Raw genomic sequence first — 23,929 nt, 5'->3', positions numbered from 1 at the left:
GTGTTTCCAGGGTCCGTGTTTGTCCAACTATCTGTTTTGTATTGCTTGTAGGAGTTATGAGATTGATCACCGTTCGTTATCTTCACCTTTCACAATATAGCTGAGGTAATCTGCCTCGTGTCTCTGACCGTATTTGCGTTTCGGCATTTATAAAACGTACTAGATTTACCGCTTTTCGGTAGGTGAAAACTCTGGTTCGCTGGGTTCATACTATAATTCTCAGGAAAAGTTGATATTTTTTATGTATCTAGGTTACAAAGAGTAGCCTCTGCAAATTGTGTGTTATTACATGCCGTATTCAGAGAGAAGTCACGAAAAAACTGCAATCCAGGACTTTCGGCTTTCGGCCGTACTATATTTACCGCTTACCTTCCTTCACTGCGGAAGTTGACCTCACCTCTAACCTTTCAATGGGTAAAAATACAAAAACAACACGTGTAACGTTAGTAAGGGTGTATATAAAGCACCGAAAATTTCACTTTACTATATTTGAATACCCACTTCCACTCCTACCCGGGGTTGAAATCACGACCATCCTAGCACCATGTAACCAGCGCGCTAGACCGCTCGACCATCTAGGCAATCCTCGATGACGATGGAATTCTCGCCACACGCTACACGGTCATTGAGAATGGAAATAGGATAAAGTTATTTAAAGCTATTGTTATATAGAGGATATCTATATTGCGTGTTTTGATATTTGGTTTATCCAACGAGTTGATATGGTGTATTTATTCGCGAGGCTTGCACCATATCAACGAGTTGGATAAACCAAAATATCAAAATACGCAATAATATTAATTATTATTATAGATGTTCTATTTATCTCATACGTCTTCTTTCCGCTTAATTTTGAGATGATCCCCAGTATGGTAGAAACAGCTGCTTGAATTTGTTTTTAATCCGTGGCTCTGGCGTCGTTCTTATTAATCTTCCTTACGCGGAAAAAAAAACTTTGCGCTTATAATCAATTCAAGTATGTTACAAAGGGCATTTTTATAAAAGAAACCATGGATGAAAATTGTTTTAGAAGGGATTATAGTTTATAATTAGTAATGGTTTTGCCATTCCAACAAAATAACAACTAATGACCGAGTATTTATTTTTTGACGTAGGCCTGACCTTGTGATAAAAGTTTGATGTCTCCGTCTTTTTTTTAAATAAACGTGTAACAACGATCAATGAAAATATTTGACATTTTAATGCAGCGTTATTAGAATGTTCAACCGTTTACAATGAAAAGTAGAAGTGTTTGTGTATTTGGATTTTATTCACGTGGTTTTTTTGGATTTGAGGGCGAGAGGAAATCCTGACACACTTTAATAAGTAAAGCTGTTGAGATTTATTATATTCAATATGGCTTCAAAGAAAAGGGAATGTGCTTGTGAATGCTTGGTATATACCGCAGCATGTCGAGGTACGTTCAATACGCAACTTCCGAGATATAAGTTCTTCTGTGATGGAGGTACGTTCAGTGTTCTATTGAACGCTTCGGTGAGTACAAGATGTATACATGTATATGTATTATAGACTAGCTATGTAAATACGGATAAAAGTAATGAAAGTGTAAATTTTGTTTAAATTAGCCGTTGGTATACATTAAAATGACCATATCAAGAATAGCATTTCTTTGAATTAGGCCATTAAATTAAAATATGAAATTATTTTTTATTTCCTTTTCTGCACGAATGATATCTTAATCAAAGAAAGATGGTGATAATCGATTTTTGTTTGAGCTATTTTATTGTGATGATTAACGGTCGGGCTCGGGATGTATCTAGCTATTACCTAAACCGGGCTTTATTGCTGTACATTACGAAAGCGCCCGGGGTTAGTTCGAATGCACATCAGTATATAAGGAATCTCGCTATTCGCAACTTTAGGACTAGGCTATTGCGCATGCGCTAATTCTGACCTTCACCTTCTGCATTCAACATAGCGCAAAGTTTGACAGTCTTTTTCGTAAGTTATATTTATCATTTCGTTAGTGGTTTATTTCACTGAAAGTACATTTTTAAATAAACGGATCATAAATGCCCTTTCAAATGTATGAATAATCAATATTACATGTTTTAAGAATATTGAATACAAGGGCAATAACTCTGTTTTCATTTAATTATTCATAAAGTATATTATGCGAAAGATTTCCTTTATTTTTCACAAACATTTTGTATATTTTTTAAAGGAACAGCTTCATGAAATTGTTATGAGTACTATTGTATCATTTTAACCAGTTTTTGTGAAATTTTGATAATGTTGTTTAAGGAGAATTGCAATTTTCTTATGTTAATAACAGATAAATGTTTGCTAATTGATAAAAAAATTCATTAATACTGCAACATACTTATTTTATAATTTTTATTTGTTACTAAGATATATTATTTGAAGATTAAAGCTATAATTCTAGAGGGGTGGAATGACTTTGATGTGCATGCTAATATAAAGTTATGTTTATATTAGAGGATAAAATGTGTTAACATCAAATAATCTCAACAGTCCAGTAATAGACTTTACAGTCGTCAGATGGGCTTATTTAGTGTAATGCTGGTGCAGGTTAATTAATGCAAGCGGAAATTTGCAAATACGATTTTCCTCCTTTTTTGCTTACATTTTGATTTAACAACTTTTGAATAGGCCCATAATACTAAATTAAACTAACAGATTTATAAGAGAATATATTCATTTTAATGTGATTTGTTTCATTGCTACAGAATTTCAGTTCAAAATGGGCCGAAACTTTCCTGGTTTCTTGAATAATGTTTTAATGTTTAAACATGTGAATTTTGAGAATATGTGAAAATAAAACTTGTAAAAACATAGTAACATGCATTTAAAATGTATATTGGAAACCAGGAAGGTATCAGAGATTATCCTTGACAATTTTGGTGTCTCGGTTTGATCTCTTCTCTGACTGATGAGGCCCAGGGAGACAAACTGACATACATAGTCATCAGATTCATTTACCACGAAACTTGGTAGGGCTGTGTAACCTTGTGATTTTCATAGCTATTATTGATCTACAGAATTGACCAACTCTGTAATATATATAAGTTATGTGATGCATAGAAATCTTGTGGTTTTCTACAGCCTATCATAATTGAAAAGTGAGTCTGTATAAATCACTTTAAAGGGAAATTTATTTAAAACACCTTATTAAAATGTAATGAACTTGATTATTGCCAATGAAGTTTTCATAAATATTATCTCTACCATGCCATAGGGATTTATTTGCAGAATTAGTTTTATTGTTTAATATCATTAACTATGAATTTGTTAAAATGAAAATTGTACACAAAATTAACAAGACTAAATTTCCTTTACAGAGATAAAGTTCCTGAAAAGACGATATATGTACCAAATTGATGCATCAACTCCTGCAAGGAAATTTGTTGGGTTTTGTGAAATAAAAGCGTAATATTTTCTAAGATTAATGGATATTTTGAGAAGATTAACACATGTATTCATTATACAGATGTAGTAAACAGTTGTTACTATTGCATACCAGTCAGCATGGACAGAGTTAAAGGTTGCACATGTTCAGTGAAAAGTACATCAAGGAGAATACATTTGGCAGATATTTCTTCTTTTTTTTTAAATAATATCATATAAAACATTCAGAACAACTGGATCCTGCATGTACATGTGTATTACACTTGTAAGATGTCTTGGTTACTGGGAGTACAAGACCAATAGTCTGGTACAATGATTTATAACCAGACTGTTAACAGTCACTGTCCCTTGGTACACCCTGTAATCAAGTCAACAAATCATGCTTTCTTTAACTTTTTAAATTGTTTTTTTTTTTAATTCATATAGCACAATCATTTTCATTTATATGATTATTCAAACCTTCCTGCTTCAGACATAAAACATTTAGAACAACTGGATCCTGCATACACATGTGTATTATACTTGCATACTGTATTTACTAAACTCTTATATTGATATTGATCACAACTTCACATGTATTCACACAATATTATCATTATCCACTATCTCTGAAACTGGCACTGTCCTTAGATGTGTGAAGCAGTTTGGTTATTCTATTGTATATTTCATTATGTTAGTTTAAATTCTGTCTGAAATCAGTATTTCATATATAATCATAGATGTGTGCAGTGCAGAGTAGTAGTACATCTGAATGATTGTTATTTATTTATATTGTTATATTTAATTACTAGATAATCTGTACGTGCCCTTGATTGATGAATAAACACATTATTATTATTATAACGTAAACTACCGGTATTCATTCTCATTCATATTTATTGGTATAAAAATTAAAGTACTATTAGGTCCCCATCACATGGTAGGTGCCCTGGAGTAATCACTCTGGCTTTGTCGTTACGGAGTCAATGGTATTTAAATTTTTTAGGTCACTTGAATCGCTCAAGAGACCTTTTGCTATCTGTCTTCACTGGTCATAAACATTTGAAGCTTATTTTTTTTTAACACTTGAACCAGTTCTAACCAATTTTGGTATAAAGTATCTATGGGTAAAGGGGAACAAAAATTGGGAATTTCATTGACCCTGCCTCCCTGGGGGCATGATTATGATAAGAAATGAGCCCTCTACCAAAATTGTGAAATTTATAAACCCTAGGTTTAGGACCCCAAGTGGAGCTAAATTGGTCATATATTGAAAATACGTTATATCTTTGAAAAACTTCTTTACTTCTAGAGAGCAAGGTGGCAAAATGTTTGCATGATTATAATGAGTCATCTACTATAGTTGTGAATTGTTTACTTGAAATATAACATATGAGGTGCAGTGACTCCTTCCTTCTTGTCCAATGTAATTTTGTCCTGTTTCAATTCATGTTAACTCTGTCTTTTGGGTTTTTCAGCTCACCTGAGCTGAAAGCTCAAGTGAGCTTTTCTGATCGCCTGTTGTCCGTCGTCTGTCTGTAAACTTTTTACATATTCGACTTCTTCTTCAGAACCACTGGCCTAATTTCAACCAAACTTGACCAAAGGCATCCTTGGGTGAAGGGCTTTCAAATTTGTTCAAATGAAGGGCCATATCCCTTTCAAAGGGGAGATAATCATAAAAATGCTAAAATAGGGTGGGGTCATTTAGAAATCTTGTTCTCAAGAACCAATGGGCCAGAAAAGCTGAAATTTACATGAAAGCTTCCTGACATAGCGCAAATTCAAGTTTGTTAAAATCATGGCCCCCGGGGGTATGATCGGGCCACAATAGGGGATCAAAGTTTTACATAGAAATATATCGGGAAAATCGTTAAAAATCTTCTGAAGACTAATTGGGCCAAAGAAGTTGACATTTACATGAAAGCTTTTTGACATAGTGCAGATTCAACTTTGTGAAAAGCATGGCCTCCAGGGGTAGGTTGAGGCCACAATAGGGACTAAGGTTGTACATGCAAATATATATGGAAAGTCTTCAGATATGGGCCAAGGTGACTCAGGTGAGTGATGTGGCCCATGGGTGGCTTGTTCCCTTATGTGTGTAACATCTTATGCCCTGTTGGGGCTCTGGATTAAAAATAATTCTATTCTATGGCATTCTATAACTTGTAATAGTAAAAGACATAAGTTTTAGACTAATTTTTAGCATAATTTTGTATTGAAATCATTGTGTGAATTTCTTCCATTCCTCCAGACACATTTTTTTCTTGCTATATAAGAAATACAGAGTATATCCTAGATGCATGTACTATCCCTAGAATGATCTGACATTAGAAATAATGTTTACTTAGAAGGTTCGTTTTAAATCCATATAATAATGAAACCGAATTTGCAAGATGTAGTTCAATAACACATCTTAATCTGTGTCATTGTTATCTTATTGAGCAGTATAAAGTCATTGTTGAACAGATGAGTATAAAACTATAGGTAAAGAGTACAGGCTACTGAGATCTTTTTAAAGAATTGTGTATGTACCAGTAGTGTGTCATTGTGATTCACTTTTCTCTGTACAGCTAACCATGTGGGCTCCTGTAGTATTGAGATACGGATACCACATATTAATTGAAGGGGAGGGGGGTAAGTGTCCCCTTGGCACTGCACCGAGTTCCCCAATGTGTTCTGAGAAACATCATCATTGTTTTAAAACCTATTCAAACGTTGTGAAATATTTTACTAGCATTCTTAATGGTTTAATCCATATATAGCCCAGTAGCCAAGTACTTCGTTACAAGCTTGAAAATACGGATGTATATTTAATTGCTGTTATAAAATTTAGAAATTCATTTCAAAATTAAGGAATACCTCCCTCATGCATAGCTCTTATCCTTGGACGAATTTGGCTCCACTTTTTTGGCACGCTGTTTTTGGCTATATTTAGCTCTAAAACTTCATAGTTATTTCGGATTTCAAACATTTCGGTCGAGCATCACTGAAGAGACATTATTTGTCGAAATGCGCATCTGGTGCATCAAAATTGGTACGGTATAAGTTTTACATTATGACCCCTGGGTCGAGGCCTCAGCTGGTGGACTGTTAGTCCCCGATGGTCTCTACAGCCCAGTAGCCAAGTACTTCGTTACTAGCTTGAAAATACGGATGTATATTTAATTGCTGTTATAAAATTTAGAAATTCATTTCAAAATTAAGGAATACCTCCCTCATGCATAGCTCTTATCCTTGGACGAATTTGGCGCCACTTTTTTTGGCACACTGTTTTTGGCTATATTTAGCTCTAAAACTTAATAGTTATTTCGGATTTCAAACATTTCGGTTGAGCATCACTGAAGAGACATTATTTGTCGAAATGCGCATCTGGTGCATCAAAATTGATACCGTATAAGTTTTACATATAAACATTATGTGCATTGTGTGTTCGTAATACATCAAGAAATTATATGCTTATCATTAGGCGTTGGTGTAAATTTATTCTCAGTAACCTTACGAGTGTTGTACATTATAAGATTTGTGTAAAGCAAATCGTTTTCTGTTTGTAATACGTCCTGATGCTGTGACACACGTCGATTGGTCTTTTGTTTACAAAAACTGAACAAATTCGAGCTAGATATTTGTTGTCAATATTTAGTGCATGCGCAATAGCCTAGTCCTAAAGTTGCGAATAGAGAGATTCGTATATAAGGCGGTGGTGAGCGATATTTCGGTAGTTCACAGTCGGAGCTCAAAGGAGAAAGATCGCAGCAGAAGCGGCACGGCAAGAATAAATCTAACTCTGGTTATATTTAGTATACGGTGACTAGTGTACTGGTTTTAGGGTGTTTATACAGTGTATTAAAACTGTTTGTGATATTTCGATATAATTGTAGTTAAGTTCTGTCTGGGTATAGGACAATTTGGAATTGAAAAAAAAAATGTGTAGGCACATGCCTACTCGAGGCTAACGAAGCTACGCTCCTGCCTATTACGAGATTTGTATTTTCCCGCGATTCGCTAGTAAAAGCGGGAAAATTATGTATTCACATTACAGTAACGTGCTTTGTTATAGGGGGTTTGGTCCATTATTGACCAATAGAAAGGTAGCACAGGGTCACAATAGGAAACAAGTTTGTTAGGCTGGTCAGTTTCTAGCCGCTCTTCACGAAGATAGGACAAACTATGGACGAAGAGGCCGTGCAACTTCAGATTAACCAAACGCTTCAGCGTTCTAGCAACGCAATGCTGAATAATTTTTCAGAAATCTTGGACAGAAGGCTTAACGCAGTTCAAAGACATATTAGTGAAAACCAAAAACTTTTAGCCGATAGGCAAGAAGCGAAAATCGAGCACTTGCTATCAGATGGCTATAAGTTTAAAAAGCGCGGGAACGAGGAACAATTCAAGCACAATGTTAAAGTTTTACCAAGATGAAAGAAGCGATAGAGGAGTTAAATGAAGACCGTTTTCTTGAAGCCAAGCAGAAAATTTCGGAAGGTGTGGAACTGGTCAATAATAGGCAAAAACTTATCAGGCTAGCGGACTCCTCGGAGGCAGGTTGGAGAGCGGTGGATGAGTACATTAAAAACCCGTTAGCGTCGGATTCGGAAGACGAGAAAAAGATACAGAAAGCGCAAGGTCGTGCAGAGAGAAAGATAAAAGAAGTGAAAAAGCGGCGCAGGGGACAAAGAGAGAGCCCGCGCCCCTATTCAAAACCGTCAATGACTGAGACAACGCCCACGCAAGTTACCTGGAAGTCGGGGCATTGCTATCGCTGCAATAAAAAGGGGCACTGGAGGAGAGAGTGCACGGAGATTTTGGAGGAAAATAAGATAAGTGCATTTTTTTAATTATATTAGTTGATAAAAATCGATAATTTAAATTCAGTTGATATGTATTCTCGTGATTGTACCAAAAATCAGTCATGCATGAATGATAGTCCAGTAGGTAGATTGAGAAAAAATATAGGTCAGTGGCGTGTTATTGGGGCTAACTCTTACGTTTTAGAAGTTCTTGAAAATGGGTACAAATTGCCTTTATTTACTTTGCCAGGTGCTGTTGAGTTAACAAATAACAGATCGGCGGTAAAGAATGCTGAATTTGTAACAAAGGAAGTTAATGCTTTGTTAAAGAAAGGGTGTATTTCAGAGATGCAGTGTAAACCAAAAGTGGTGAACAGTTTGACCGTGGGTGGTAGTAAATCTACTAGTTTTAGATGCAAGGCATGTTAACCCTCATTTATTCAAGTTCAGGCACAAGTATGAAGATGCTAATACGTCAAGGTTTTTGTTTACTGCGGGAGATTGTTTTTTTCTTTTGATCTCAAAAGTGCCTATCATCATATTGAAATTCATGAATTGTCAAGAGAGTATTTAGGTTTCAAGTGGATGGGGAATTATTATGTATTCAATGTGTTACCTTTTGGTATCAGCACAGCAGGATATATTTTCTCAAAGGTTATGAGGGAAGTAGTTAAGTTTTGGAGGTCGAAAGGTTACCGAATTGTCATGTATTTAGATGACGGTTTTGGTGGTGGATCAAATCTTGAAGAAGCAGAATGGGTCAGTAGAATGATTCAGTCAGATTTAAGAAGGTTGGGTTTTCTGACAGCTATTGCTAAGTGTCAGTGGAAACCAACACAAGAGGTAGTATGGCTAGGGTTGGTATGGGACACAGAAAAAGATAAAGTTAAGGTAGCCGAAAAAAGGATAGAAAAGTTAAAACTATGTTTAGAAAGTATCATAAGTGCACATCAAAGGGGTTGTTTGGTTTGAAGTTAGGGGCATCGCGTCGGTCACGGGTCAGTTAATTTCAACCCAGGTAGTGTTTGCGAAACAGGTCAGATTGAGAACTAGGTATCTGTTTTAATGTATCTCAAATAGATCAAGCTGGAACTCATATATTAGGCTTAGTGAAGAAGCAATAGGAGAGTTGGAATTTTGGTTCCATAATATGGAGGAAATGAACCATAAAGGTTCATCGTTGAGTCAGTTGACGGATCAGAGCAGTGCTCAGATACATGTATCCATTTATTGTGATGCTTCAGATTCAGGTTACGGTTGTCATTTGACAGATTGTTCTATTGATGAACAGTGTATGGTTTTTTTTATGGATTCTGGTATGTTGGGGAACAAAAGCAAAGCTCTACGTGGAGAGAGCTAGAGGCTGTAAGAAGAGTTTTAGATCAGTCAGTTGAAGAGGTCAGAGATATGTCAGTTGATATATTTTGTGATAACCAGAATGTAGAACACATTTTACAGGTTGGCAGCAAAAAGAAAAAACTTCAAAATATTGCAATATCGGTAAAGAATTTTTGTTCAGATAATGGCATTGTTTTGAAAAGTCAGTGGATTCCAAGGGCAAATAATACATTTGCAGATAGATTGAGCAAGTTAAGTGATGGTGATGACTGGTCAATTAAACAAAGTGTTTTTGATTACTTTGATAGAAGATGGGGACCGCATACATGTGATAGATTTGCATGTCAGTTCAATGCAAAATGTCTTAAATTCAATTCTAAATACTGGTGTACAGGAACTAGTGGTATAGATGCGCTTCGTAGAGGTTGGTCCGATGAGGTTAACTGGGTTGTTCCTCCACCCGCATTGATACCAGAGGTTATTAGAAAGATAGAAAATGAAAAGTGCATTTGCACATTGGTGTGTCCGGAGTGGGTTTCGGCTCCATTCTGGGCAATGTTGTTTGATAAAGGAGTTTTTAAACCATATGTTAAAAACTATGGAAGTCTTAAAAAACAAGATGTTATTTTTCCAGGAAGGGGGAATAACGGAATGTTTGGGAAACGTGAACTATTGTTTAATATGATTTTCTTGAATATAGCATTCTGAATATTGATTTCTGTTAGCAGGATTAGGTCTGCAGGAGAGCCTTAAAGGATTGGCAAGGGAGCATGGTGTACAAGCCGGAAGTTACCTGGAGGATTTGTGTCCGAGACTAGCCGTATATTTATTGTCCAGCAAGAGTGATAGCATAAATGCAGCATATTATAACTCGTTTAGCAGATGGAAAGTTTTTATCAATGCGCAAGGGCATTGCGCGTTACCGGCCAATCCCATTTATGTTGCTCTTTATTTGACGCATTTATTAGAGTCAGGATCTTCGTATCATCCGGTAAATTCTGCAATTTATGGAATCAGATGGGTGCACGAAATGGTTGGTTTGCCGGATCCTACAAAGAATTCGTATGTTTCTTCATTGCAAGAATCTGCTAGAAGGGTAGCATCACACCCAGTGATTAAGAAGGAGCATATATCCAAAGACATGATTATATCACTTTGTAATAAATTTATTGACTGTAATGACTTATTAATTGTAAGAAACATGCTGATGATTCTTTTTGGTTTTGCTGGATTTTTAAGGTTTGATGAATTCAGCTCGCTTACGTTTGGAGATGTCAAGATTTTTGAAAATTTTATTAGATTGATTATCAGAAAAAGTAAAACAGATCAGTATAGGCAAGGAAATGAAGTGTTAATATCAAAGGGCTGAAAAGTGGCATATCCGATGAATATGTATTCTAGATATTTAGGTAGATGATGGTTTTCATATTTTTAGACCAGTATTTAGATCTAAAGATACATGCAGGCTTATCTATAAAAACAAAAAACTAAGTTACTTTGCCGCTAGATCTAACATTGTGTCTTTGTTAAAGTCTGTAGCTGGATATGATATCAATATAGGGTTGCATTCTCTGAGGGCTGGTGGAGCTACAGTGGCTGCAAACGCAAGTGTGAACGATAGGTGTCTTAAAAGACACGGCAGGTGGAAAACTGACAGTGCAAAAGATTGTTACATTGTAGACTAGATTGAGAAGCGTTTGGATATTTCCAAAGCGCTAGGGTTATGAATTTGCATTTGCAGCACACATTCTTCTTTTGTGTTTTTCTAGAACGTGGGTGGCTAGCGTTATGCTATGTATTGAGGTGTTGTGGTTATGTTTTGAGTAGGTAGTAAAGTTAATACTTGTATTTTCCCGCGATTCGCTAGTAAAAGCGGGAAAATGATGTATTCACATTACAGTAACGTGCTTTGTTATAGGGGGTTTGGTCCATTATTGACCAAAAGAAAGGTAGCACAGGGTCACAATAGGAAGCAAGTTTGTTAGGCTGGTCAGTTTCTAGCCGCTCTTCACGAAGATAGGACAAACTTTCAGTTATACATTAGTTTTGTTATATGTAGGCTTACATGTTTTGTGTGAGGTCCATCACACTCCTCCTGCACCTTGGAGCAATGGCTTCGGATACAGGTTTCCTAGAGTTTTTCTTGAATTTTTAATCGTTTTATCTCTAGGTTTTTCCTGGCCGGCTCGGGTGTGCTAAAGGGGGGCTTATTAACGTTACTGAATATTGTGTGTGGAGTATTAGGTGTGTTTTTCATATTTGTGATTAAATATAATAAATGTGCACGGCCTCCAACGTGCGTGGCTAGCGTTATGCTATGTATTGAGGTGTTGTGGTTATGTTTTGAGTAGGTAGTAAAGTTAATACTATTGTTTTTGTTAAAATTTAACCAACTAGACTCTGGAGATGCATCCGAGACCCGTACTTATATGTATGCCATAAGACGTATGTCTTCAGCAATAAAGAATAATAATATAGGATACATACCTGTCCCGAGGATACATACCTGCCCGGACACAGACCATATACCTAATTAGATTTGTTTGCTTTTATATTAGGGATAGATAATCCTAAGACTCGTTCTTGTTCACATCATTTTTCGCAACTATTGCTTATTGCCATTTTTCTATATATATATATATATATATATATATATATATATATACAAAATGTCAATCATTTATTTATCATTGTCTTGATCTATCCAAATTCACGAACCCAAAAACGTTACATAAATTGTAGTTTCTGTGGAAACGAGGGGGTTATTTATATTCGATCTTTCCTATCCCCCTCGTTTCTGTCCAAGCCTTCATAAAGTATGGGGGAAATCAGTCGCGCTTCGGTTTGAATTTATTTCAGCTTAAATTTGATGTGAATCGTTCGAAAACTTGCATAAATCAATTCATTAATGATTTTGCCGCAAGGGAATACAATTGAAACCATTCAATTCCACACTAAAGCAACGATAATCGTCGTCATTTCAAACACTACATCCTTTCGCTATCAAATTCGCCTCCATGATGAACAATGACTTCAGCGCATGCGTCACTTCATTTTGTAAAACACCTAGAGACCCAAAAGGGGTGAAATGACTTACTACTAGTAAATCGCACAAAAATCTAACATTTTCAGTTTATTTCTCATTATACGCATTGCCCTTCATTTCTGTGAATGAACTTGAATTATTCTTCTGAATATGAAAATGATGAATTACTGGAAACAAAATAAGTAAAAATGTAATTGGGAATAAAAAATATTAAAAGACCATTCAAAGTGCGCAGTGTGTACTACATTCCTCAAATGGGATTAAATATCATATTAAAGGAACCGCATCTCGTGTGTCTATTTCCCCCTTTTATATTAATTAACATTTTCATATTTTATTATTATTCTATTTATTCATTATACCTTCCTTTTTTAGAGGGGGTGGTGGGTGGTGGTGGTCACTTCTTATAGGGAATGTCATACCATGAATTGAAAAACAACGAATCTATGACAGAACAACAAACCTGTGACATAAGAACTTTATCTGTTTATACAGACTGTTAAACTGCAAATCAGTAAAGGTGATTAATTTCATTGGCGGATCTCAACAGGGGAGAGGTTGCATTCCCCCTTTTGGTTTTAGAGAGAGAGAGAGAGAGAGAGAGAGAGAGAGAGAGAGAGAGAGAGAGGTGGGGAGAGTTTTTTTATTTATGCGGGAAAACGACTTTCAATCGCCCACGTCTCTCCAACAAGAGGTCAGCGCTTGGAAACAGAAGTGGTCAGTCGTAGATTGAGTTGATGCCAAGTGGAATGCTTGTCGGAATTCAATGTTGATGAAGACCAAGTAAATCAAGTTTTTTGTCAGACATTGAACATTTATCAATGAACATTGTGAATACGTTTGTCATTTTAAATTCTTTTTTAAAGGATGTTTTAATCGGTAACTAACTTATAAAACTGCATGCATACGATAAAATAAGTGCACTGTACAAAACACATATCATGGTACATTGTATCAACAACATTCAACAAATCCTTTGGTTCACCTCTCTTTGAAAATCAAGATCCGCGCCTGATATTATGATCGAGATCAATCAAATATTATTCAATCCCATATATTTCAACACTTCTTTTTTAAAAATTATTTCTTTTCTTTTCCTTTCTTTTTTGTTTGTTTCAACAATGACATTTTCAAAACAAACAGCACAGCAAATACAATATGCGCATTTATTTCAGACAATATCGAACATGCGATTGCATTTAATTTACATTTTCTTTTATTTTTCATTCCACTAAACACTTAGAATAATTTATGTAACAACTTCCTTTTTATCTTTATTGTTTTCTGTATTTTCATATTCAGATTAAAAAAAAAATACGATGCTTGTGATGAAAAAATAAAGTGAAAAAGTTAGATTTCTGTGCGATTTACTAAAGTAAGGCATTTCACCCCTCTTGGGCCTCTAGGTGTTTTACAAAAATGAAATGACGCATGCGCTGAAGTCATTGTTTATCATGGAGGCGAATTTGATAGCGAAAGGATGTAGTGTTTGAAATGACGACGATTATCGTTGCTTTAGTGTGGAATTGAATGGTTTCAATTGTATTCCCTTGCGGCAAAATCATTAATGAATTGAATTATGTAAGTTTTCGAACGATTCACATCAAATTTAAGCTGAAATAAATTCAAACCGAAGCGCGACTGATTTCCCCCATACTTTATGAAGGCTTGGACAGAAACGAGGGGGATAGGAAAGATCGAATATAAATAACCCCCTCGTTTCCACAGAAACTACATACCATTTCCACCGGAAGTTGGTTGTCGAAACCGGAAGTTGTCCGAAAACTCAGTATTTTTTCATGAAATTTTAGTCTGGGTTCCTAAGCGGTCAATGTGGAATTTTTAGTCGGTTTTTTGGACTCCCGAGATGCTCAAAAGTGAATAAAACAAAACCAAAATTGTTTATAATTGATAAATCACGTCTTACATGTACTTGTTTATTTCTTTCATGTATAGTCATTCTTCACTAATTGCGAATATTTGTCAGTTCTTTCCCCTATTTCAAACATAGGTGGCGCAAGACTCGTTTACGTCCTTGTTGACTTCCGGTGTACATAGATTTATGAGAGAGTGTAAGGTTTTTGTTGTGCAAACAGGGAGCGGGGGTAGAATTCCCGAGAAATGAAGCTTTTAAAAAAAACAAATTGGTTCATTGTCATCAAATGTGACAGCGACATAGATCGTTTTAAGTTGCACTCAGCGTCGTGCGCTAGAAACACCAGTCAGAGTCTTCAGTACAGTCCGACTTCACAGATATCAGATGACGACTTTGTTGCAGTAAGTACATGTATTTACGGTGGGTTAAACATTTGCTCTGTAGATCGTAATATTCTGCATTAATGTTTTATGCTGAAATTTTATCTATCCTTAGTGATACAGTCATCAATGATCTTATAATTCTATGACTCTCACCCCCACCCCCACCCCTTTATAGACTAGATCTATAATCGAACAGGGAAAATTTGAGTCATCAATATATAAACGAAGTATGGTACAAAAATATATTTAAGATGTCATTTAAAAATTAATTTTAGAGTTAACCAAGGTTGTCAAAATATGAATGAACGCGATTGCTAACAGCAGCCCCCCCCCCCCCCCCCTTCCGCCGTCACTCGGTACGACGACGCGACTGTAATGAAGGGGTGGCTATAATCAGACTGTAACTGTAAGGCAGTGAATATTCCTAGGTCTTGTTTTCGTTTTTGATGACTTGATTGTAAATTAGTTTCAACACTTTACTTTCATTGTTAATTTTGTTATAATTCAAAAAGTGTTGTAAAATATTGTTTGAATTTCAGGGAAAACGAGTCTGGATTCTTCAATACATATGACATTAATCAAAATATGCGATGAAATTGCCAAACTTTTATAACTTATCAAAGTGTGCATTATCATGGTTATTTTGTTATGTCATGTTGATCAACTGACCCACGGAAGTACAGTCCAATTCGTCCCAGTCTTAGCCTATTTTAACTGTTGACGCAAACGAAAAGAAAAATGCATCTCAAGGGATTAAGATATTTCTGAAATTTTTAGAAATAAAGTTTGAATCATATCTACCTTTATCAAAATTAAATACAAATTCATAAAGCTATAAATTTATCCAAGTGAAGTAAATACAAATCCCACTGTCATATATACAATGTTGTGTTTATAATAAAAGCCATACATAGGCCTATTGTTCATTGTGGTTTTAAAAATCATTGCATTACATTTTTCAATATTCATTTGTAACTTCGATTCCAATCTGAAGTATGAACGTTCAAATTGACCTTCAAATTGAAAAGTGTACTACATTTGTTAAGTGATGTATTTTAGTATTAAATCATTCATATCATGAACTTTCATGGTACATATAAGCATGATAAACCCTTATACATGAAAGTAAACATGGGTCAAATTATGTAGGCCTACATCAGTTTCCTGCAACACCATGGACAAACTTCATTTGGATACAACCATTCCTACGCAGGATACAGACGCTTTTAACACAGATTACAACCAACTCATAGTATATCAATCATAGCACATGTATATGGATGGAGACGTGAATTTAGAAGTTGAAAGAAATTATTGTACAGCTAGCATATGGGGTAGTAAAATTTTGACCTGCCAATTTTTATGCTCTCGCATGCCCTATGGACTAATAAAAAATGTTAATCGCAAGGACTGTTTACCTACCGTAACGTCATCACGTAAGTGATATAAGTTAAACACGCAAATAAACTGTTAAATGTGAAGTTAAGGGTTATGATATATGTACTCTAGGCTTATATACATCGATACCTTCTCTATCGTGAATTTTATTTTATAAAGAGAAGTTATACATATACATTCACTATTACTACGCATTTTAACAGCTTTATAATAGAAATTCAAAGATATATGAATATATTTAATAAATGATATTCTTAATCCGCGATCGTGAGGGGGGGGGGGTCCCATCTTATTGTTTTAAACATATGCAATTCAACAACTTATAAAGAATTATGATGTATGTAAACTTAATCACGAAGTAGTTTATAGTGAAAAACGTTCAATGTGTATTGAATGTCTTTATATTTAATCGATGTGACAGAGAAAATTCGGTTGCAGCTGAAACTCTCAGCGTGTTCTCCTTTCTGCCCAGAGAGTCTTGCATTGCGTTTTCTAAGTTCGTCTCTAAGCGCAGTGAGGTCCTACGAACCGTAATCCGCATTCGTTACTAAATATTCAACAACTTTCTAATCTAAACGTGCTTCCGACTCTCTCTAAAGTTGAGGTTAGAAACGCCTTGGACGTTAACGGATCGTGCGCCACCTGTAATCAAGGGCGAGTAATTTGAAGTTTTATTTGCCATTGAATTCTCCCAGTCAAGATCCTATCTCGTCAGAAATTGGACGGAAGACCTATTCGTTGCTCGCAATGAGATCAATTCTAGTTATTAGGGTCTTCCGTCTTCAACGGAAGAACCTTCTATTATTCTATTGTTGATTTTTCACTTTTCTTTTTATTAGGGCTTTCCACCTTTCTGTGGAAATGTTCTGTTTATTATCATTATTATGTCTCCGAACACAAAGTGTCGGAGACATATTGTTTTTGCTCCGTTTCTTATTATTCTTATCATGTCTCCGAACACAAAGTGTCGGAGACATATTGTTTTTGTTTTTGCTCCGTTTCTTATTATGTCTCCGAACACAAAGTGTCGGAGACATATTGTTTTTGCTCCGTTTCTTATTATGTCTCCGAACACATAGTGTCGGAGACATATTGTTTTTGCCCCGTTTCTTATTATTCTTATTATTATGTATCCGAACACAAAGTTTCGGAGACATATTGTTTTTGCTCCGTTTCTTATTATGTCTCCGAACACAAAGTGTCGGAGACATATTGTTTTTGCTCCGTTTCTTATTATTATGTCTCCGAACACAAAGTGTCGGAGACATATTGTTTTTGCTCCGTTTCTTATTAAGGTCTTCCGTCTCAACGGAAGACCTTATAGTGATTCTTATGTTTCTTTTCCTCTATTATTAAGGTCTTCCGTCTCCTGCGGAAGACCTTACTATTATTGTTCGCGTTCTTCTTCTTCTTCATTATTATTATTATTTTCCTTGGTAGTACACGCGTTTTTCTTCCGTCTCCTACGGAAGACCTTACTATTATTGTTCGCGTTCTTCTTCTTCATTATTATTATTAAGGTCTTCCGTCTCCTGCGGAAGACCTTACTATTATTGTTCGCGTTCTTCTTCTTCATTATTATTATTATTATTTTCCTTGGTAGTACACACGTTTTTCTCAGCCATTTCTCAATCGATTTTCACGAAATTTTCAGGAAAGATGTCTTTTGGTGACGAGACTTTGCTTGCAAAATTTCGTGCTTGACGTCACTTCCGGTCAGGAGTTATCTCTCTTTTAGTGACTTTTTGAAGGGCCTTGTTGTCCACGCATCTCCTCCGTTAGTTTTGAAATTTCTACACAAGATAGAGTAAACGTTTTAGAAGATTTGTGGGGGATTCGATTTTACCGGAGGCGATTTGCCTAAAGGCTCGCCTGGACCTGAAAAAATGGATGCCAAAATTTTTCGCCGATTTCGGCGATTTTTGACCTTTGATCTCCAATATCTTTTTTCTTGCAAATATTTTGTTAAGACATGTAGAACAAAAGTTGTGCACATTTACGAGATCTTTTCGAAAATATCAAGATTTAGGGGCTAGCCCCTTAAATTAGGGATCTAGAAGGGTTCAAAGTCTAGATCAAATATCTCAAAAATCGTTAATATTTTGGTATAAGTCAAAGAACAAAAAATGTTCATCTCAACAATCCAAATCTATTCATATAAAAATTTAGGTCATATGTTACGTAATAAGGGATTTTAAGGGCCAAAATCATAAATAATTGACGCCTCATATCTTGAAAACGACAAATATTTTGAAAAGCATTATTGAACAAAAGTTGTTCAGAATGATAATTTAAACAATATGTACATTTCGTTTTTTCCCTATGTGGCCCCGTTAGGGAGCTACAGTTTGGCCCCTAAATATTTCTTGTAGAGATAACTCGAGAACGGTAAAGAATTTCTAAATACTTGTTGAGCAAAAAATGTTTAAAATGACAAGGCCTTTCTTACGATATCAAGCAAAACGGGCTGGCCCTTTAAATTAGGGGTTCAGAAGGGTCCAAAGGTTTTTGAGAATATCTCAGAAACTATTAATATTTTATAATAAGTTGTAAAAGCGGAAATGTTCATCTCAACGAGCTTGATCTTATCAAATCAAAAAGTAGGTCATATGTTACGTAATTAGAGATTTTAAGGGCCAAAATCGTAAATATTTGACGCCTCATATCTTTAAAACGACATATTTTTTGAAAAGCATTATTGAACAAAAGTTGTTCAATGTGTCATAACCTATCGATCAATATCAAAAAATGGGTCTGTGGGCCTCATGGCTCGCCTGTAGAGTCGATTTTTGTCGATATCAGTCGATTTCAAAAACTTGTAACTGGTAAATATTTTGTAAGGACATATTGAACAAAAGTTGTTCAGTTTATCGAGATCTATCGATTGATATCAAGAAATAGGCCTATGGTCCTAATGGCTCGCCTGTAGAGTCGATTTTTTGTCGATATCGGTCGATCTCAATAACTTTTTACAGGTAAATATTTTGTAAAGACATATAGAACTAAAGTTGTTGAGTCTATAGAGGGCTAACAAATGACATCAAGAAATAGGCCCGCGGGCCTTATGGCTCGCCTGGAGAGTCCAATTTCAAACGAATTTCACCGCAACTTTGCTTCAGAAGCTTATGATATGAAAAATTGATTATATCTAAAGTGTCTTAAAGTCGGAAACTAAATTGGGACTCATTTGTCTTCTTTTTTTTTTTTTTTAACTCCGAGTGCATCAACAAATCGGACGGAAGACCTACTCGTTGCTCGCAACGAGATCGTGTCTAGTTATTATTATTGTTCTTTTTCTTACTGATTTTGTGCACGCGATTTCTCTAAAACGGCTTGATAGATTTTCATGAAACTTTCAGGAAAGATGTAAAATGCGATTGTCTAGAAAGGGTTTTTTTGGTTTTGCAAAAATCACTTCCGGTCGCAAGTTACGGCTGAATTTCCGTTTTTCAAATGACATTTTGTCCAGGTGTTTTCTCATAAACGGTTAAAGATTGAGACTTCAAACTTTCAGGGATGATAGATGGTGACTTGTAGCTATGCAATAGGGTATTATCATTGACATCCGTCACTTCCGGCCGTCACGGGAAGTGAACAAAAGAAACGTCAAATTTCAAACTAATGCTTTTGATACAAAACTTGCATAGATTAATTATATATCTTTCGGCGTTTCAGAAAATGTTAGACTTACCGGAAGTTTAACCAGCAACTTCCGGTTTTTAAAGAAAAAACATCGAAAAAATGGTCTTTGTTTGTCCTCGTATATCTCGTTTATTTATCAAACTTTCAATACGATATTTACAGATTTTAATGAGATTATCCATCTTAAGAGAACCCTCTAACACTATTTCAAAAGTCACTTTCGGTCACAAGTTACGGCCGAATTTCCGTTTTTCAAATTATATTTTGTCCGGGCGTTTTCTCATCAACCGTTAAAGATTGAGTCTTCAAACTTTCAGGGATGATAGATTATGAATTGTAGCTGTGCAATAAGGTATTATTTTTGCCATCCGTCACTTCTGGCCGTCACCGGAAGTGAACAAAAGAAACGTCAAATTTCAAAATTATGCTTTTGAAACAAAACTTACATTGATTAGTTAGGTCTCTTTCGGCGTTTCAGAAAATATTAGACTTACCGGAAGTTTAACCAACAACTTCCGGTTTTCAGAGAAAAACTTTTAAAAAACGGTCTTTCTTTGTCCTCGTATATCTCGTTTATTTATGAACCATTTAATACGATATTTACAGATATTATTGACATTATCCATCTCAAAAGAACCCTGCACCACTATTTCAAAATTCACTTCCGGTCACAAGTTGCGGCCGAATTTCTTTTTTCAAATGATAGTTTGTCCGGGCGTTTTCTCATAAACGGTTTAAGATTGAGTCTATAAACTTTCAGGGATGATAGATGGTGACTTGTAGCTCTGTAATAAATGTTTATCATTATCATCCGTCACTTCCAGCCGTTACCGGAAGTGAACAAAAGAAATGCCAAATTTCAAAATTATGCTTTTGAAACAAAACTTGCATAGATTAATTGGGTCTCTTGTGGCATTTCAGAAAATGTTAGTCTTACCGGAAGTTTAACCAGCAACTTCCGGTTTTTAGAGAAAAACTTCGGGAAAATGGTTTTTCTTTGCTATCATATCTCTCGCTTATAAAGCAAGTGTTTTTGTGATTTTCAAATATATAATTGACATTATCCATCTTCAGAGTATAGTGATTTATTGTTGTTTTTTTTCAAAATTCACTTCCGTTCGTTAAATATGTACGATTTCCGGGTTTTTTTCTCCAAGTGTTTTCTCATAACTACTCAAAGATTGAGTCTTGAAGCTTTCAGGAAAGTTAGATAGTGATTTGTAGATGTGACATACGTGTTACAACTTTCTTCCTGTCACTTCCGTCATCCGCCGGAAGTACCAAAATATGTAATATTTCATTTTTTAAATTCTAATCCTCATAAAATTATTTAATAGAGTGTAATAAGTCATATCATTTCCACCGGAAGTTGGTTGTTCGAAACCGGAAGTTGGTTGTTCGAAACCGGAAGTTGTCCAAAAACTCAGTATTTTTTATGGAAATTTTTAGTGTGGGTTCCTACGTGGTTCAATTGGAATTTTTAGTCGTTTTATGGACTACCGAGATACTTGAAAGTGAATGAAACAAAACCGAAATTGTTTACAATTGATAAATCACGTCTTACATGTATGTGTTTATTTCTTTCATGTATAGTCGTTCTTCACTAATTCACTGATTGAATTCTTCCAGTCAAGGTCCTATCTCGTCATAAATTGGACGGAAGACCTATTCGTTGCTCGCAACGAGATCATTTCTAGTTAAGGTCTTCCGTCTCAACGGAAGACCTTATAGTGATTCTTATGTTTCTTTTCCTCTATTATTATTATTATTATTAAGGTCTTCCGTCTCAACGGAAGACCTTATAGTGATTCTTATGTTTCTTTTCCTCTATTATTATTATTATGTCTCCGAACACAAAGTGTCGGAGACATATTGTTTTTGCTCCGTTTCTTATTATTCTTATTTTCTTCTTCTTCCTCTTATTCCTCTTCTTTCCTAAGAAATTTGTCCGCTCGATTGTATGAAAGTGCTTCGACAGATCCACTTCAAACTTTGTGAACTGATAGGGGGTCATGAGGAGGGGTGCAATCAACTTTTCAAATTTTCAAAATGGCCGCCGTTTCAAAATGGCGGCCAAAAACGTCAAAAAGTCAAGGTTGTCGGATTTCAACCAAATTCTATTTCTATGGTAATTTGGTGACCCCAAGTCCATTTCCACCATCAAAATTTTTTTTTTGAGCCGCCATTTTCAAAATGGCCGCCATATACCGAAATATTTGAAAGTGTTAAAATCTCTACAACATTTGGGTTCTGGGGTCAATTGAGCATCCACAGTTCATTTCTAGCATCAGTTTTTCGTTCCCATCAATTTTCAAATGTTTCAAAATGGCCGCCATTGAAGGAAATGGCGGCCAAAAATGAAGTCCGTCGGATTTCAACCTAATTTACTCTCTAGGGTTGATGGAGGATTCTGAGTCCATTTCTGGCATCAAAAAGCATTTCTGAGATGGGGAGATGTTCGGAGACATTTGTGTTGGCATCCCAACACAGTTATAGCTCGTTATTATTATTGTTCTTTTTCTTACGGATTTTGTGCACGCGATTTCTCAAAAACGGTTCAATAGATTTTCATGAAACTTTCAGGAAAGATGTAAAATAGGATTGTCTAGAACGGTCTTTTTTTGGTTTTGCCAAAATCACTTCCGGTCGCAAGTTACGGCCGAATTTCTGTTTTTCAAATGATATTTTGTCCGGGCGTTTTCTGATAAACGGTTAAAGATTGAGTCTTCAAACTTTCAGGGATGATAGATGGTGACTTGTAAATGTGCAATAGGGTATAATCATTGCCATCCGTCACTTCCGGCCGTCACCGGAAGTGAACAAAAGAAACGTCAAATTTCAAACTAATGCTTTTGAAACAAAACTTGCATAGATTAATTATATATCTTTCGGCGTTTCAGAAAATGTTAGACTTACCGGAAGTTTAACCAGCAGCTTCCGGTTTTTAGAGAAAAACTTCGAAAAAATGGTCTTTGTTTGTCCTCGTATATCTCGTTTATTTATCAAACTTTTCATACGATATTTACAGATATTATTGACATTATGCATCTTAAGAGAACCCTGTAACACTATATCAAAATTCACTTCCGGTCACAAGTTACGGCCGAATTTCTGTTTTTCAAATGATATTTTGTCCGGGTGTTTACTGATAAACGGTTAATGATTCAGTCTTCAAACTTTCAGGGATGATAGATTATGACTTGTATCTGTGCAATAGGGTATTATCATTGCCATCCGTCACTTCCGGCCGTCACCGGAAGTGAACAAAAGAAACGTAATATTTCAAACTAATGCTTTTTAAACAAAACTTGCATAGATTAATTAGGTCTCTTTCGGCGTTTCAGAAAATGTTAGACTTACCGGAAGTTTAACCAGCAACTTCCGGTTTTTAGAGAAAAACTTCGAAAAATTCGTCTTTCTTTGTCCTCGTATATCTCGCTTATTTATTAATCTTTTAATACGATATTTACAGATATTATTGACATTATCCATCTCAAGAGAACATTATTTCAAAATTCACTTCCGGTCGCAAGTTACGGCCGAATTTCTGTTTTTCAAATGACATTTTGTCCGGGCATTTGCTCATAGACTCTTAACGAATGAGTCTTGAAACTTTCAGGGATGATATATAGTGACCTTTAACTTTGTAATAAGGTTCATCATTGTCCTCCGACACTTCCGGCCGTCACCGGAAGTGAACAAAAGAAACGTTAAAAATCAACTTTATGCTTTTGAAACTAAATGTGCATGGAATAAGTAAGTGTATTTTGGAGTTTCAGAAAATGTAACACTTAACGGAAGTTTAAACAACAACTTCCGGTTTTTAAAGAAAAACTTTCAAAAATTGTTCTTTCTTTGCTATCATATCTCTCGCTTATAAATCAAGTGTTTCATATGATTTTCACATATGTAAATGACATCCTCCATCTTTAGAGTATAGTTAATTGTTGTTGTTTTTTTAAATTCACTTCCGTTCGTTAAATATCTACGATTTCCGGGTTTTTTTTCTGATGGCGTTTTTTCATAAATAATCAAAGATTGAGTCTTGAAACTTTCAGAAATGTTAGGTGGTGTCGTGTAAATGTGA

The 23,929-nt window shown here is 35.4% G+C and overlaps 1 pseudogene; it reads left to right on the top strand.

The window, feature by feature from the left end:
- The first annotated feature begins 7,470 nt into the window (after positions 1-7,470).
- LOC125682110 (uncharacterized) lies at positions 7,471-8,517 on the top strand (annotated as a pseudogene).
- Positions 8,518-23,929: the final 15,412 nt, after the last annotated feature.

This window comes from Ostrea edulis, chromosome 2 (assembly GCF_947568905.1).
Source record: "Ostrea edulis chromosome 2, xbOstEdul1.1, whole genome shotgun sequence".
Classification (NCBI taxonomy): domain Eukaryota; kingdom Metazoa; phylum Mollusca; class Bivalvia; order Ostreida; family Ostreidae; genus Ostrea; species Ostrea edulis.
Note: the sequence above shows the minus strand (reverse complement) of the source record. Positions and strands in the feature narration are given on the sequence as shown.